Source organism: Tamandua tetradactyla, chromosome 6, assembly GCF_023851605.1.
Source record: "Tamandua tetradactyla isolate mTamTet1 chromosome 6, mTamTet1.pri, whole genome shotgun sequence".
NCBI classification, from domain to species: Eukaryota; Metazoa; Chordata; class Mammalia; order Pilosa; family Myrmecophagidae; genus Tamandua; species Tamandua tetradactyla.
This window is the reverse complement of record NC_135332.1, coordinates 141645013-141664426: the sequence shown is the minus strand read 5'-3', so window position 1 is coordinate 141664426 and position 19414 is coordinate 141645013. Positions and strand designations below refer to the sequence as shown.

At 37.6% G+C, this 19414-nt stretch overlaps 1 protein-coding gene and 1 pseudogene across 2 annotated transcripts in view; one reads left to right on the top strand and one right to left on the bottom strand.

The window, feature by feature from the left end:
* LAPTM4B (lysosomal protein transmembrane 4 beta) overlaps nucleotides 1–19414 on the bottom strand; it is a 103109-nt gene that overhangs the window by 73944 nt on the left and 9751 nt on the right. The gene's annotated exons all lie outside the window — the stretch shown is intronic.
* On the top strand, nucleotides 15360–15666 carry LOC143688877 (non-histone chromosomal protein HMG-14 pseudogene; annotated as a pseudogene).

Sequence of the window (19414 nt, the reverse complement as noted above, 5' to 3'; positions counted from 1 at the left end):
TGTTCTGCTGTTTTTAGATATTAGGATAATTTTTTAAATTTCCAATATTTGCAATTTTTTTCCTAAAAGACTTTAATGGTACCTGTATCTTCCATTTAGGTCAAACTTCAATGGGAAAATCAAAATAATACAAAAAGTTTGAACTTTTTACCTAAAATTTCTTTAACAAAAACTTTAGAGCTGGTGCAACGGTGGCTCAGTGGCAAAATTCTCACTTGCCATGCCAGAGACCCAGGTTCGACTCCCATAGCCTGCCTATGCAAAAAAACACTCCTGTTGATTCAGAAACAAACAAAAAAATTACTTAAAAAGAAAAAACCTTTAGGATCCTGGCACAAATGTGCTTTTTATTTAAACAAGCCCCTGTCCATGTGATCCTCCTCTGATGCTGAGATTCGTTATTCCAAGTCAAACAACTGTGATAAATATACTCTGGGGCAAAAAAATTAAATTTACTGTAATTTAAATTTACTGTTCATTTGTATTTGCCTATGAAATTGACTAAATTAGTTCACCTACTATGTGCCCACTCTACTTAAAACTGGTTCTATGAAGGTGAATAAGAGAGTGACTGCCAAGGATCAGTAGTCCAGTTGGAGAAACACACAAACAGCTAAGTAAAATGCACAATAAATGCTATAATGTCCATTACCTCTTTCATCCATTCAATCATTCAGAACTACCTATTAAGCACCAAATACATGCCAGGCACATTTAAACATCACATAAATATTATGGCAAATCTCTCAAGGTAGCCTATTGTCTAGTGGGCAAGACAGTCAAACTGGGCAATCCACTCAAAGTGAAAAGTAATTCTGTTACATGAGTGGCCTGGGGAGAAGGGGGTGTGGTAGTTTAAAGATTCCACAAAGAGATGACATTATTAACACCAGAAGGTAGCAGACTTCTGGAAATCTTGAGACAAAAATTATACACCAGCAAAAATAATTTTAGGATGTCAGATTAGTGACTAAGAACTGACTGAGAAGAGAAACCCAAGGAAGCACAAACAAAAATGAGCCATTCTCAGGCGGTGCACCGGTGGCACAGTGGCAGAATTCTCGCCTGCCGTGCTGGAGACCTGGGTTCTATTCCTGGAGCCTGCCCATGCCATGGGAAAAAAAGAGCATTCTTAGTGGTTCTCTAAATTGGACTGTAATTACAGCCAATGTTTTTCAAGCTGCTGAAGATATAAATCAAAGAACACTCTCTGCTTATACACAGTGAGGGGAAAAGTTTAAGCAGTAAAATGGAAGTTGTACCTTTTAGTAGAGCTCTATTTCAATAATTAAATTCTAAAAATGGATTACAGCGGTTTTTCCCAAAATTTGATCGGGTCTATCTGACTCACGTGTAAAGCCCATAGTGTATGGTATGGGCTTTGGTATGTTTTCCTCATGTGCAATCAACTAAAATCAAGAAACCACTACTATCACAACATGCAGCTTTATATTATTAAATAATACCCTGTGAGGTATTATTATTACACCATTCTACAGATGAGGAATCTCAGGCTTCAGCGGAAACCCTGCCAAGCTCATCTAGTTTTCAGCTGAGACTCAGTCTCTGGTCCTCTGGTCCCACCAATCCAGGTTCCTCCCATGATGCCACCACATTTCCCCTCACAAACCCTGGCTAACTCTGATAACCAATCCCTGGCCTTAGTATCAGAACTGTTTTCAATGGAGCATCCGTGTTAGCCACTGTCAATCTGAAGCATGGGCATGCAAAATGGAATCAGTTTGCTACTCCAGGAGAAGCAATCCAGTTTCCCTGTGGGTGGGTTCTGATCCTCATTCTCAAGCTAAGACACTATGACATACCCTCAGAACACAGGGTCACATGACCAGTGAGAAAGCCGTCTGGATGGTAGACAGAAAGCAAAGGATGGCTTCCTAACAAAAGGCCGGAAAGAGAATGGCTGCCCAAAGAGCCACTGGGAGACTTGGGAGTATGGGGTATGGACCAGGAGGAAAACATTCCCTTTTAAGTCTTAAAGAATATTTGGAATATTTGAATATGAAGAAAGAGACCTAGGCCAGAGCCTGCGTTAGGACGGAACAATGGAGATCTAACCTACGTAAAAAAAAGTAACAAGTACTAGGGGGTTGGAAAGCTGGCATATGGAAAGGAAAAAATAAAATGTGCAAAAGAGCTAAATTAAAATTTTGGTGAAAACACTGCTCTTTGTGCTCTATTCACTAGGTCTCTTAGTCTCTATTTGTAACCATCACACTCCAACAATTTGGATTATCATAAAATATGCTTTGAAAGACTGAACTGACTGTATTAATTAATTCTTGTTTAGTTTTAATATATAAAAGAATGCTTTCTTCCTACAGCTATTTACCAAAGACAGAAAAGGTAAAACTCATAAAACAGAATTTCTTTATTGATGAAAGTGAAAAGACAATTATAGATGTAACCAATTAGAATATATACTTTTCACTCCATTCAAGAACAGTGTTGTTACAGTATGCTTTAGAGTTAAAATTTTCTAACAAAATGGCAAATGCATTCATTCACCATATCCAAATACAAACAAAAACAAATTTAGAAATTAATGACAAAATAAACTGAGAAATTTTGCAGTTCCAGAATAAAAAGTTAATAAAGTATGCCTGACTGTTAACTTTTTAAAGGCTAGTCAAATTAATATAAAATCAATGACATATTACAATCTAACCATCTCTTAGACAAAGAAATGTTTTATGATCATAGTGCTGAATTGTTGAATAATACTGTCTCCTTTCCATATGTAATATTTTAAAACTGTCATAAATATTCACCACCATGAACCCAGTTAATGGGACATTCTTCAAAGAGATGTCAATGTCTGATATTGTTACTTTATTCAAAAGGAAACAGCATCACACCCACAAATTGGGTGGGTCACATCTCCATGGAAACAATAAAAAAGATCCCATCCAGCAATACTGAATGAGGATTAAAGAACATGGCTTTTCTGGGGTATACAACAGCTTCAAACTGGCACACATACAAACCAAACATCTTCAGGTTTCCTGGGAGAGAGAAACTTTCATTTAGCCAAAGTGAGAGAAGGGAAAAGAGACTGGCTTTTAGAGACAAATAAGTCTGTGGGTTCACTTCCTTTCTGGGATTTGTTGTTGAGATCTGGGAACTAGAGGAAAGTTTCTAGTTTCCTCTAGACTAAGGACTGAAGTTTCCCTCCTTCCTTCCGGGTACATGGGCCCGGAATGTGGGCACTTCTGTGATTCTGGGGAGTCTTTGACCACCCCATTAGATGTCCTGCTACTCAGCTCTCACACCTTGATAACTGACAGCATTCTGTAACACCAATGGCATTTTCCAAAGTTAAGACCTCCAGATCATATTTGCTATGAACCCCTTGCAAAATTTATGCCCTGGGAGATTTTCAGCTCGTGTCAGAATGCAGTTCTTGACTCACCTCTCAAGATCTCAGGTTTTACAATTGCCAGACAACTGGCAAAGTGCTTTGTAGGGTTTCACCTTCCTCTGCTGGAAATCTAGCAACCCACAGACATTTATTGAGTGCTTACTGAGTCCCTTTATCTTCCCATCCCACTAATTCTAATATTTTTAATGGAGCTTTTATTTTAAGAATATGTTATTTATGGCGAATGAGGAATCAGGAGAATTAGAATTTCATATCAGACCCCGCTAATTAAATCAGTTTAAGTTGAGGAAACTTTGCTTGTATGTCAGATGACACTAGATCAGTTTCTTTCCCTATGCTGTTGGGAGGAGCAAGTGAGACAGTGTCTACAGAGGGACACTGTCCTGTCTTATAGAGTAAAAAGTCATTAGACATATATGTACCTAACATTTATATTGTGCATATAGTTTTGAAAAGTCATGCTGCAAATCTTTCTGTGAAACAAATGCTATTTCAACTCATTGAGAAAAGCATCTTATTTAAAATTATTCTACTATAGTGATATTTCCCCTTTTTTTGTAAAATAAAAAAGTACCTTTGTAAAGTCAAAAAAAAAAAGGAAACAGCATCAGATTATTTCAAAAATAGTTGGCCTCTGAAGACACTGTTCTTAGTTATTCTCAAAGTAAACTAATGAAAAGATTATCTAATAAAATTATCTTAATGAAATACAAACATCTTTAAGATTCTATTCATGTTTACATACTGATTTTAGAATGTTAAGATTATCTAAGAAATTCCCACTTAATAACTAAACTGCTGGCAGAAAAAGAACATAAGAGGAAATAGTCTCAGGTAAAAATAAAAGAATCAAGAAGGTACTCATAGGAACTTACTAATTTAATTTTTAAAAACATTTTCACAAATACTTTGTATTATTTTTATTACTAATTCAAGTTTATTCCTTATAAACTACACTTTGACTCTCATCACCAAGTCTTCAGTTACATGTTCTGTTCAATACCTTTTGAAAGAATAAAAATAAGAAAAACTAACAATAAATCAGTTTTAACTACAAAAGTAAGATTCTTGAAAAAAGGAGTTTAGCATAGGAAACACATTAGTTCACTAAATCATCGATACCATAAGAGTGGTCTGCAGATCAGCTGTTTCAGTATTATCAGGAGCTTATTCTAATGTAGAACCTCAAGGCCCAGACGTAATGAGCCAGAATAAATGTCAATTAAACTAGGGGAGAAAAAGTCACTTAGACCAACAACTGACTTCTCAGCAGCAAAACAAAAGTCAAGAGACAGTGAAGGATAGTTTCAATGTGCTAAGGAGACAATACTGTAAACCTACAATTCTATATCCAGCAAAAATATCCTTCAAGAATGAGGAACAAATAAGGATATTTTCAAACAGTTCTTTTGGGATGGAAAATCCTTATCCGTTTCAATTTTCTAGTCCATAAGCTAATTTCACTTGATGTCTTATCTAGATAACCATGTTTTTGAACTGAAATTATTACTGTTACCTTTACGTTGTTTTTTATCATTTTAAAAATTCAGTCAATTAAAAACACCATTAATAGAGCACACCTTGAGAAAAATGCATTAGCATTAAGATACTAATATATCAATGTTTGACTTATTTAAGCTGCCTTGTGATATATATTAGAATTATAAACTCCATTTGAGAGGAAACTAAAGTATAGACATGCCTCATTTTATTGTGCTTTGCTTTATCAGACTTTTTTTTTTTTTTTTTTTTTTTTTACAAAAAGTGAAGGTTTGTGGTAACCCTGCATCAAGCAACTCTACTGGTACTATTTTTCCAACAGCATGTACTGACTTCAGGTCTCATCACACTTTAATTAAGGTATATACACTGTTTTTAGGCGTCATTCTTCTGCACACTTAACAAACGACAGTATAGGGTAAACAACTTTTTATATGCATTGGGAAACCAAAAAATTCATGTTCCTTGTCTTACAGACATAGTCGCCTTATTGCAGTGGCCTGGAACCAAACCCGCAGTATCTCTGAGGTACGCCTGTATCGAGAATCAACAAGAGCTACTGTACACTGTATTTAAAGCTTCCTGTACATAGTACAGTATAACTGGTTGCTCACTGGGTAACTGGGAGATACTCTTCAAGTGCTTAGAAATAAGGTTGCCCTTAGGTTGCATGTCCGACTACTAGATGCCCTTCCTCTAAAATTTGTTCTCCACAGTAATAAACCTATCTAGGTACATAACCAACTAGCTACAGACAACATCTCCCATCTTCTCTTGTAGCTAGTCATGGCTATGGACCTTGGTTTGGACCACCGGATTATAAGAGAAAGTGATGTTTTATCTTACATCTTTAAAAAAATTAAGTTGCTTATCTTTCAGGTGCCATTTCGCCCTCCCAGCAGGCCAGAATTATGCAAATGAGGATAAATGAAGTAACCTCATTAAACCCAGAGAAGGAAGACACATATTTAGGATGGCAGAAATGCCCCACCAGCCTGGGTCTCCATATGGACTCATAGAAAAACGTCTGCCAAATCCTCCCTGGACTGTTAAAACAAAAGAGAAATAAACTGTCTTATGTAAGTACTACATGTTTCACCTCTTTATTTATACCACAACAAATATGAGGATTGAAAGCAAATATTAACACCACAGCGTGATGCGATGGATGGTGGCTAAGCAGCAGAATTCTTGCCTGCCATGTCAGAGACCCAGGTTCAATTCCTGGTGCCTGCCCATGTAAAAAAAAAAAAAGTAAATATTAACACAACAGAGAAAAGAACAGATTATCAAAAAAGTCAATGCCACTGTAAAAAGGAAAACAACAACAATAAAAACTCCTAGGCCAACAAGACTAGATAAAAGTGGGGTGACATAAAATGAGACTTTAAAAAAGAAACAGGAAGGGGTATGGTATGTATAATCTTTTTTTTCTGTTAATGTTTTATTTCTTTTTCTGTTGTCTTTTTATTAGTTTTTCTAAATCGATGCAAATGTTCTAAGAAATGATGAATATGTAACTATGTGATGATATTAAGAATTACTGATTATATATGTAGAATGGAATGATATGCTAATATTTTTGTTTGTTGTTAATTGTTTTTAATTAATAAATTAAAAAAAAAAAGGAATATCCAACAGGTAAGCCGTCTTCTTAAGTACAACTGGAAGAAGACATGCTGTCCTGGTCTGGAGACATGATTGTTTTAGTCCTGAAATGCCTGCTATCACTTTTGTGAGGCTGGACTCATCAGCTGTCCTCAAAAGCTAGTAAATAATTGAATTAATATTCAAATAATTCTATTATTATAATGCTGTGTCCTCTAAAAAAAAAAAAGAGAGATCCAGCCCTCCTCTCCCTCTTTCTCCGCGGGCGGCCGGCCCTCCCGCCGCCATCTTGCCCTTCCCTTTCCCCTCCTGCTCCGGTGGCGCTCCATCCGCCATCTTATCCTTCCCTTTCCTCTCCTGCTCCGGCGGCTCTCCAACCACCACCGTGCCCTCGTCCACCTTCACCGACTCCTCCGCCACCATCCTCGACAGCCTTGCCACCCTCACCTTTCCTCCTCCAGAACAGCTACTAGGGGAGTAGAAACAATACAGAACAGCTCCCAGAGCCACGACAGAGATCAAAAAGACAGTGTATCCCATCCTGGAACGGCTGACTGTCTGGGAGAACCAGCTCCAGTGAGATCGCCGAGGGGCACGGGCTTTCCCGGGCGGGAAGGCAAGCGGCCGGAGTCCCTCCCCTCCTTCTTCCCGGGCCAGCTGGCAGAATTGGGCACGCGGTACCCTCAAAACGCGGTGGCTGGCGGCCCCACCACGCAAGGCCCCCCGGACCAACTGAGAGAATTGGATTGGAAATCCCCAGACAGCGGAGAACGGTGACGGGGGGGGTCCCTCCCAAACACGTGACTCCCCAGTCCGGCTGATAACGGTGCACTCTCCCGGGGCTGCGGCGGCTGGCGCCCTACCGCCACGCTTGGCACCTCGGGCCGACTAGGAAATTTGGTCGGGCGCTTTCCCGGGCTGAGGCGGCCAGCAACCCTCCCCGCGTTTGGACCCCCGGGCCAGCTGGCACTCTTCCAAGCCGCTTCGTCTGGCAAACCTCCCCCACGGCGAGAGTTATCCAAAGTTAAAGGACCCACAGCACCTTTTACTGGTGGGACCCGCAGACAAACGTGGGCCACGAGCGCCACTTACTGGGCAGGATAAGAAAAACAGAACCCAGAGATTTCACAGAAAAATCTTTCAACCTGTTGGGTCCAACACCCAGGGAAATCTGACTAAATGCCCAGACGCCAGCAGAAGATAACGTTCACGCTCAAAAAATTGAAAATATGGCCTAGTCAAAAGAACAAACCAATAGTTCACATGAGATACAGGAGCTGAAACAACTAATGCTGAATATACGAACAGAAATGGAAAACCTCTTCAAAAACCAAATCAATAAATTGAGGGAGGACATGAAGAAGACATGGGCTGAACAAAAAGAAGAAATAGAAAAACTGAAAAAACAAATCACACAGCTTATGGAAGTGAAGGATAAAGTAGAAAAGATGGAAAAAACAATGGATACCTACAATGATAGATTTAAAGAGACAGAAGATAGAATTAGTGATATGGAGGATGGAACATCTGAATTCCAAACAGAAACAGAAACTATCCAGAAAAGAATGGAAAAATTTGAACAGGGTATCAGGGAACTCAAGGACAATATGAACCGTACAAATATACGTGTTGTGGGTGTCCCAGAAGGAGAAGAGAAGGGAAAAGGAGGAGAAAAACTAATGGAAGAAATTATCACTGAAAATTTCCCAACTATTATGAAAGACCTAAAATTACAAATCCAAGAAGTGCAGCGCACCCCAAAGAGATTAGACCCAAATAGGCGTTCTCCAAGACACTTACTAGTTAGAATGTGAGAGGTCAAAGAGAAAGAGAGGATCTTGAAAGCAGCAAGAGAAAAACAATCCATCACATACAAGGGAAACACAATAAGACTATGTGTAGATTTTTCAGCAGAAACCATGGAAGCTAGAAGACAGTGGGATGATATATTCAAATTACTAAAAGAGAAAAACTGCCAACCAAGACTCCTATATCCAGCAAAATTGTCCTTCAAAAATGAGGGAGAAATTAAACATTCTCAGACAAAAGTCACTGAGAGAATTTGTGACCAGGAGACCAGCTCTACAAGAAATACTAAAGGGAGCACTAGAGTCAGATATGAAAAGACAGAAGAGAGAGGTATGGAGAAGAGTGTAGAAAGAAGGAAAGTCAGATATGATATATATAACACAAAAGGCAAAATGGTAGAGGAAAATATTATCCAAACAGTAACAACACTAAATGTTAATGGACTGAATTCCCCAATCAAAAGACATAGACTGGCAGAATGGATTAAAACAGGATCCTTCTATATGCTGTCTACAGGAAACACATCTTAGACCCAAAGATAAACATAGGTTGAAAGTGAAAGGTTGGGAAAAGATATTTCATGCAAATAACAACCAGAAAAGAGCAGGAGTGGCTATACTAATATCCAACAAATTAGACTTCAAATGTAAAACAGTTAAAAGAGACAAAGGACACTATCTACTAATAAAAGGAACAATTAAACAAGAAGACATAACAATCATAAATATTTACGCACCGAACCAGAATGCCCAAAAATACGTGAGGAATACACTGCAAACACTGAAAAGGGAAATAGACACATATACCATAAGAGTTGGAGACTTCAATTCACCACTCTCATCAATGGGCAGAACATCTAGACAGAGGATCAATAAAGAAATAGAGAATCTGAATATTACTATAAATGAGCTAGACTTAACAGACATTTATAGGACTTTACACCCCACAACAGCAGGATACACCTTTTTCTCAAGTGCTCATGGATCATTCTCAAAGGTAGACCATATGCTGGGTCACAAAGCAAGTCTTAACAAATTTTAAAAGATTGAAATCATACACAACACTTTCTCGGATCATAAAGGAATGAAGTTGGAAATCAACAATAGGCAGAGTGCCAGAAAATCCACAAATACATGGAGGCTCAACAACACACTCCTAAACAACGACTGGGTCAAAGAAGAAATTGCAAGAGAAATTAGTAAACACCTCGAGGCGAATGAAAATGAAAACACAACATATCAAAACTTATGGGACGCAGCAAAGGCAGTGCTAAGAGGGAAATTTATTGCCCTAAATGCCTATATCAGAAAAGAAGAAAAGGCAAAAATGCAGGAATTAACTGTCCACTTGGAAGAACTGGAGAAAGAACAGCAAACTAATCCCAAAGCAAGCAAAAGGAAAGAAATAACAAAGATTAGAGTAGAAATAAATGAAATTGAAAACATGAAAACAATAGAGAAAATCAATAAGACCAGAAGTTGGTTCTATGAGAAAATCAATAAGATTGATGGGCCCTTAGCAAGACTGACAAAAAGAAGAAGAGAGAGGATGCAAATAAATAAGATCAGAAATGGAAGAGGAGACATAACTACTGACCTCACAGAAATAAAGGAGGTAATAACAGGATACTATGAACAACTTTACGCTAATAAATACAACAATTTAGATGAAATGGACGGGCTCCTGGAAAGACATGAACAACCAACTTTGACTCAAGAAGAAATAGATGACCTCAACAAACCAATCACAAGTAAAGAAATTGAATTAGTCATTCAAAAGCTTTCTAAAAAGAAAAGTCCAGGACCAGACGGCTTCACATGTGAATTCTATCAAACATTCCAGAAAGAATTAGGACCAACTCTCCTCAAACTCTTCAAAAAAAATCGAAGCAGAGGGAAAACTACCTAATTCATTCTATGAAGCCAACATCACCCTCATACCAAAACCAGACAAAGATATTACAAAAAAAGAAAACTACAGACCAATCTCTCTAATGAATATAGATGCAAAAATCCTCAACAAAATTCTAGCAAATTGAATCCAGCAACACATTAAAAGAATTATACATCATGACCAAGTAGGATTCATCCCAGGTATGCAAGGATGGTTCAACATAAGAAAATCAATTAATATAATACACCATATCAACAAATCAAAGCAGAAAAATCACATGATCATCTCAATTGATGCAGAGAAGGCATTTGACAAGATTCAACATCCTTTCCTGTTGAAAACACTTCAAAAGATAGGAATACAAGGGAACTTCCTTAAAATGATAGAGGGAATATATGAAAAACCCACAGCTAATATCATCCTCAATGGGGAAAAATTGAAAACTTTCCCCCTAAGATCAGGAACAAGACAAGGATGTCCACTATCACCACTATTATTCAACACTGTGTTGGAGGTTCTAGCCAGAGCAATTAGACAAGAAAAAGAAATACAAGGCATCAAAATTGGAAAGGAAGAAGTAAAACTATCACTGTTTGCAGATGATATGATACTATACGTCGAAAACCCGGAAAAATCCACAACAAAACTACTAGAGCTAATAAATGAGTACAGCAAAGTAGCAGGTTACAAGATCAACATTCAAAAATCTGTAGCATTTCTATACACTAGCAATGAACAAGCGGAGGGGGAAATCAAGAAACGAATCCCATTTACAATTGAAACTAAAAGAATAAAATACCTAGGAATAAATTTAACTAAAGAGACAAAAACCTGTATAAAGAAAACTACAAAAAACTGCTAAAAGAAATCACAGAAGACCTAAATAGATGGAAGGGCATACCGTGTTCATGGATTGGAACACTAAATATAGTTAAGATGTCAATTCTACCTAAATTGATTTACAGATTCAATGCAATACCAATCAAAATCCCAACAACTTATTTTTCAGAAATAGAAAAACCAATAAGCAAATTTATCTGGAAGGGCAGGGTGCCCCGAATTGCTAAAAACATCTTGAGGAAAAAAAACGAAGCTGGAGGTCTCACGCTGCCTGACTTTAAGGCATATTATGAAGCCACAGTGGTCAAAACAGCATGGTATTGGCATAAAGATAGATATATCGACCAATGGAATCGAATAGAGTGCTCAGATATAGACCCTCTCATCTATGGACATTTGATCTTTGATAAGGCAGTCAAGCCAACTCACCTGGGACAGAACAGTCTCTTCAATAAATGGTGCCTAGAGAACTGGATATCCATATGCAAAAGAATGAAAGAAGACCCATCTCTCACACCCTATACAAAAGTTAACTCAAAATGGATCAAAGATCTAAACATTAGGTCTAAGACCATGAAACAGTTAGAGGCAAATGTTGGGAGATATCTTATGAAACTTACAATTGGAGGTGGTTTTATGGACCTTAAACCTAAAGCAAGAGCACAGAAGAAGGAAATAAATAAATGAGAGCTCCTCAAAATTAAACACTTTTGTGCATCAAAGAACTTCATCAAGAAAGTAGAAAGACAGCCTACACAATGGGAGATAATATTTGGAAATGACATATCAGATAAAGGTCTAGTATCCAGAATTTATAAAGAGATTGTTCAACTCAACAACAAAAAAACAGCCAACCCAATTACAAAATGGGAAAAAGACTTCAACAGACACCTCTCAGAAGAGGAAATACAAATGGCCAAAAGGCACATGAAGAGATGCTCAATGTCCCTGGCCATTAGAGAAATGCAAATCAAAACCACAATGAGACATCATCTCACACCCACCAGAATGGCCATTATCAACAAAACAGAAAATGACAAGTGCTGGAGAGGATGCGGAGAAAGAGGCACACTTATCCACTGTTGGTGGGAATGTCAAATGGTGCAACCACTGTGGAAGGCAGTTTGGCGGTTCCTCAAAAAACTGAATATAGAATTGCCATACGACCCAGCAATACCATTGCTGGGTATCTACTCAAAGGACTTAAGGGCAAAGACACAAACGGACATTTGCACACCAATGTTTATAGCAGCGTTATTTACAATGGCAAAGAGATGGAAACAGCCAAAATGTCCATCGACAGAAGAATGGCTAAACAAACTGTGGTATATACATACGATGGAATACTATGCAGCCTTAAGACAGGATAAACTTATGAAGCATGTAATAACATGGATGGACCTAGAGAACATTATGCTGAGTGATTCCAGCAAAAAACTAAAGGACAAATACTGTATGGTCCCACTGATGTGAACCGACATTCGAGAATAAACTTGGAATATGTCATTGGTAACAGAGTCCAGCAGGAGTTAGAAACAGGGTAAGATAATGGGTAATTGGAGCTGAAGGGATACAGACTGTGCAACAGGACTAGATACAAAAACCCAAAAATGGACAGCACAATAATACCTAATTGTAAAGTAATCATGTTAAAACACTGAATGAAGCTGCATCTGAGCTATAGGTTTTTTTGTTTGTTTTTTTGTTTGTTTGTTTTTTACTATTATTATTGCTTTTATTTCTTTTCTCTATATTAACATTCTATATCTTTTTCTGTTGTGTTGCTAGTTCTTCTAAACTGATGCAAATGTACTAAGAAACGATGATCATGCATCTATGTGATGATGTTAACAATTACTGATTGCATATGTAGAATGGTATGATTTCTAAATGTTGGGTTAATTTCTTTTTTTCCGTTAATTAATAAAGAAAAAAAAAAAAGAACATGTAAGGCCTAAAGATAGGCATATTCGTTTCAATGACAATTCTATTTCTCCACTGTATATTAATAAACTGGCATTCTTTTACAGGCCAGGCTTATGTGAGTTCAGCTGGTGTGAATCACCTGCTACCTTTAAGGCACTGACAAGATCAAAATCTCAGGTCCAGAAAGGTAGAGAGTTTGCTAAGGAAGGGCCAAATTCTGATGCATCCCATCTGGCCTTACCTTAGTGACTAAGTGCTTCTTTCTTTCCAACCTGTAACACTCCATCTTTGCAATCCCCAAGCCCTCTACCATTAGTTAACATAAATTTCAGTACCTACTACGTACTAAACATTGCTGCTTCACTATTTCTGTACCATAGAACCAAGTATCCATGTAATTTTAGCAACTCAACATTAATAAAAATATAAACTCAAACTTATTTTTACTAATTAATCATTTGAAATTGTATTCCCTCAAACATTTTTTGGTTCCCATGTATTTCCCTGCCTGAGAAATAAAACCCATTTTTACCCAGGTAATCTTCCTTTGGAAGCTACAACTGCAACGAAGCAAATCTGAAGCTTTAAAGGTTTGGTGAGAGCAACTGAAGTAGTCTGATCTTTGCTTAAAGTAAATCAGACTAATCAGTTTACAGCTCTTCAACAACCTTCATCAAGGCTCTATTAAACTAAGAGCCGAGGAAGCCGGGAAGAGGACAAAACAGGCAATTATGCTGCTAGGGTACACACATCATTTCCACTAGAATCCCTTTATGAACAAGATATCTGCCCAAAAGGGGGAGGAGTGGGATGCCAAGATTCAAAGTAAGTTGACATAAATATATTACACATTTAATGCTTTGTTAGTTAAATTAGATATATTTAAAGTGGGTCCCAGAGGGATTATACTAAACACAGCTTTGATGGCAAGGTTGTCTTCAAAATGTTCTGATGAATATCTATCATGATTGTGCATTAAAAACTATTTTGAAACCCATATTTAATGCCACAGAAATTTCATCCATCAATATTTTATAGCACTGCCCTTGATCCCTTAAAGGAGGGGTAGGGGATGGGGAGCGTGTCACCCGTACTTTAAAAAGGGATCAACAATATAATCTTTTAAAACCCAAATGGATTGTATTCACGAATTCAGATGGCACAAGTCTAGATGTCAAGAGAAGTTTTATCATCCACTGATAAAATTCCCAACCATATATTCATATCATTAGCATATTATTCATATCATTATCATTCATGCTGGAAAGAATAGTTACATAATATAGGTCACATCAGGAGTACTGTTAACTCACCCTATCCAGTTTTCCAGCCATCTAAAACAGCCTGCCATTTTAATTTTCCTTAAAAACTGTGTTCAATCCATTCAGCCGGCCACAAAGGATAGGTCAAGCCTACTTAAAATTAGGCCTAAGAGTCACCCCCAAGAGAGTCTCTTTTGTTGCTCAGACGTGGCCTCTCTCTCCAGCCAACACAACAAGCAAACTCACCAACGTTCCCCTGTCTACATGTGGGACATGACTCCCAGGAGTGTGGACCTTCCTGGCAACATGGGACAGAAATCCTAGAATGAGCAGAGACTCAGCATGAAGGGATTGAGAAAAACCCTAGAATGAGCTGAGAATTAACATCAAGGGATTGAGAGAACCTTCTCAACCAAAAGGGGGAAGAGTGAAATGAGACTAAGTGTCAATGGCTGAGAGATTCCAAACAGAGTCAAGAGGTTATCCTGGAGGTTATTCTTACGCATTAAGTAGATATCACCTTGTTGTTCAAGATGTAGTGGAGAGGCTGGAGGGAACTGCCTGAAAATGTAGAGCTGTGTTCCAGTAGCCATGTTTCTTGATGATGACTGTATAATGATACAGCTTTCACAATGTGACTGTGTGATTGTGAAAACCTTGTGTCTGATGTTCCTTTTATCTACCTTGTCAACAGATGAGTAGAACATATAGAATAAAATTAAATAATAAGGGGAATAAACGTTAAAATAAATTTAGTTTGAAATGCTAGTGATCAATGAAAGGGAGGGATAAGGGGTATGGTATGTATAATTTTTTTTTCTGTTTTCATTTTATTTCTTTTTATGTTATCTTTTATTTCTTTTTCTGAACTGATGCAAATGTTCTAAGAAACGATCATGATGATGAATATGCAACTATGTGATGATACTGTGAATTACTGATTATATATGTAGAACAGAATGACTATATATTCTTGTGTTTCTTTGTTGTCATATTTTTTTAATTTAAAATTAATTAAAAAAAAAAAAACTGGCGGTAGGAGGAGCGGCAGAGGCCTGTAGTCCAGCCACGCTAAGGCTCTCGGTGCCCCGCGGCTCGCAGCACCTGGCACGGCCGCCAAGATGCCCAAGAGGAAGATCAGCTCGGCCTGCCGAAGGCACGGGGAAGGAGGAGCCCAAGAGGAGGTCGGTGAGACTGTCAGCTAAACCTGCTCCTGCGAAAGTGGAAACGAAGCCAAAAAAGGCAGCGGGAAAGAATAAGTCTTCAGACAAAAAAGTGCAACCTAAAGGGAAAAGGGGAGCAAAGGGAAAACAAGCTGAGGCGGCTAAACAAGAAACTAAAGATTTACCTGTAGAAAACGGAGAAACTAAAAATGAGGAGAGTCCAGTCTCTGATGAAGCAGGACAGAAAGAAGCCAAGTCTGACTAATATATATACCATGTCTTTTCAGTGGTCCGTTTGTCCCTTCTTGTACAATCCAGAGGAATATTTTTATCAACTATTTTGTAAATGTAAGTTTTTTAGTAGCTCTAGAAGAAACATTTTTAAGGAGGAGAATGAAATTTCAACTCATCCCATTTTTTTTTAAGTGTAAATGCTTTTTTTTAAGAGGGGAAATCATTTGCTGGTTGTTTATTTTTTGATACAACCAGAAAACAGTGGGATATTGACTTGGAAGGCTTTGACTGTCTTGGATGTTAACTTAACATTCCATAGTGGGAGGGTGGCTGTTTTTACACCCTATAATACAACATATACTAAATGAAGATTTGGAGTCACAGTCATGCATTTAGTACATGTTGAACATTTTAAATTACTTCTGTTCCTGTGTTTTTTAGTAGAACTGTTTCTTAAAACTGTTCTCTAATCTTGGCTCTCCCTGTCAGAACTGTGTGCACGCAGTAACATCGTTGGTCACGATAGTCTAATTTGCCTAATAACTTCGTTATATGCTGGGAAAGATAGGAAATGTGTGTGGTGTGTATAATATTAAATTGTGAATTAGTGGGACTTAATGATGTAACAGCTTATCAACATTTGAAGATAGTGGTGGTACTTGATAATCTTCATTGGGTAAACTTGCCTCCAAATTTTAAGCTGGAAAATCACTGGAATAATTTTAGAAAAGAATTACACCTACATGGCTTTTTAGATTTTCGGTACATATATTAAGAATTGTGTACAAATTGTTCATAATGTCTGTGCTCATCTTCAGAACAACCAATAAAATTTCAATATGGGAAAAAAAAAAAAAAACTGTTCATCATATCACCCCGTCTATGATTCTTCACTGGCTCCCCACTGCCTACAGAATAAAATCTAAACTACTTAGCCTAGTATTTCAGCCTGTTACAAAATATAGTAGGGAAAAAAAATAAGCAACAGGATTAAATAAGCACCACCAATCAGTCCATATTCTGCCCTAGAATTGGAGGCCAAGTTCCAGAATCTGATAGTTGGAATGAAACTGTTCATCTTAAATGAACATATCGCCATGTCTGATCCCAGGGTTGCCTTTAAGTCTAAATAAGAATGAATGTGAAAAACCACTGAAAAATGTTAAAATGTTGGTCTGACTAACCTATGTTACCATCCAGACAAAAATCAATAGTTATCACACTAGAACTTCTTAAGATACAAGTTACCCCATCAAGTTTGGGTTCACAAATAAGCTGTGACTATCAAGGTGAACTAGATGACTTTTGAAAGACCCGATCATTCAAGTCAATGAGACTGGTTATTTCTGATCTTTTCCATGCTAAATAATCAGATATACAACCATCTACCCTATGAATAGTATCTGCCACAAAGAGAAAACCAGTACATATTGACTGAATAACTAAATTCCTAAGGTCATCTGAACAATGATGAAAAGGATGAAATGCACAAAGAGGATCCATCCCTGGTGTCAATGACAGATGATTTACAACTACCGGTACCGCTTTTTAAAACACAGTAAGAAAAATCATGGGGTAAAACAATGAAATAAATTACAAAGAAATTTGTATAGTGTAATGAGAAATCCAGATCCTGATGGTAAAGCATATGTATCATAAGAAATATGCTTAGTCCTATTACTAGAGTCCTTTATGATAGGCTAAAAGACAAAAAAAAAAAAGCCAACAGAGCTTACAGAGAAAAGCCCCAGAGAAGTTGAGAGAAGACCCACAGAAGATGAAAGAAGTGGCGACTAGAACCAGAAGCTGAAAGCAAAACCCAAGAGCAAAGGACCACAGGCGCAGGCCATGTGCCTTCCCATGTGACAGAGGAACTCAGGATGCCAGCAGCTGTCTTCAAGGAAGTTATCTTCCCGCTGACGTCTTAATTGGGATATTTTCACGGACATAGAACTGTACATTTGTAAGCTAATAAATCCCCACTGTAAAAAAAAATGTAGACTTTATACTAGGAATAAAGTATCATTTATTGTCCTCCAGACATCCTTTCCACCTCCTCCCAATAACAGTCTCTGATTTTTTTGGAAAATTACACATCCCTCCACGCTCAACCTGGTGCTTTGTGTATAGTTAATCCTATTCCCAGTTCACATTCCTCCTATTCCATGTACACATAGTTCAAGGCAGGAAAATACCCCAGACCTAAGTTAACCAGCACACTCTGGTCACACACTGCTGGCATCAATGTTTGGTTTAGGGATGGACAGGTAATTTAAGTTTGTCAAATCAGAGTGAATCTTAAGACTTAGATCTTATCTATTGGCTTGCAACTGCCACAGCCATTCGTATTCAAAAGAAGGAGCACCTGAAAGGGGAAGGGGTAGGAAAGAGGGGAAAGAAAAGTAATCACAACCACCATGTTTGTTTAAACCAATTCATAAAAGTTGGAATTGACTTAGGTCATGAAATGCACAGACCTCTCTGTAGACAGGGAGCCAAAGTTTTTTGAAAAGAGGAAACATTCATATCTATGAATAAGAAAAATACCTCTGGGAACTGTGTCTATCATAGACTGAATAACAAACAAACAAACAAAAAGGTAAGAGCTGGAAGCAGGGAAACAAGTTTTAATACCTATTGTAATAGTCCAGTGAGAGCTAACAAGAGCCTAAAGTAGAGGAAGAGCAGCAAGACAAAGAACAGGACCGAATAAGGAAGTAGGTGGCAGAACAAATAGGACATGAAGACAGAATAAAAGGAAAGCTTAAGGTGGCAAAAGGAATACAGGCACCTAGATATGGAGCCTAGATGGATGGTGAAAGAGACAAGAGCACAGACAAATCTGGGGAGGAAGTTAACAGATTCAAGTTTAGAACATGAAGTTTTGTTGGAGAAAAAGAGGAAATCCCACAATACTGCACAGCAATCAATCTACTTCAAGTTTTTCTTTCATACCATGTCTGTCTGGAAACTAGAACAGGTCAATCTCTTCTTCTTGTGAATATGGATAAGTACGATACTTGTCTTTCCAAAAAAATGTTTGCAGTTATTAAAGCTTGTGTAATAATTCAACCTTTTTAGGCTAAGTGATAAAATTGCCTTTTAGAATAAACAAATACAAGTCTCTAACCCCATCTCACATCATACTCAAAAAAATGATTTGGGATGAACCACATAATCCAAACATAAAAGTTAAAACTGAAAACTCCTAGAAGAACAACGAGTATCTTTACAACCCAGGGGTAGGCAAAGATTTCTGAAAACACTGAAAGTATTAGCCATAAAAGAAAAAACTGACAAATTGCACTTCATCAAAATAAACAACTTCCGTTTATAAAAACATACCCTTAAGAAAACAAGCAAGTCATACACTGGGAGAAAATAGTCACAAAATATATAATTAACAGGGGACTGGGATCCAATATATGGAAAAAACTCCTTTAAATCGGGAAGAAAAATGACAAACCCAATTTAAAAATGGGCAATAAATGGCACTTTACAAAGGAAGAAATATGATTGGGCATAAAAGCAAATATTAAGCGTTCCATACCATTAGTCAAAAGAGAAACACAAATCAAAGCCACCATGTTGCTAGTGCTGTGAGCTATCAAAATGAATAAAATTAGAAACACTGACCAAACACCAAATGTTGGTAAGGATGTGGAGCAACTGGAACATCATACATTGCTGATGCAAGTGTAAGACTGTAGAACCACTTTGGAAAACTAGTTGGCATTTCTGAAAAAGTTAAACATTTATGTACCCAATGACCAGCAATT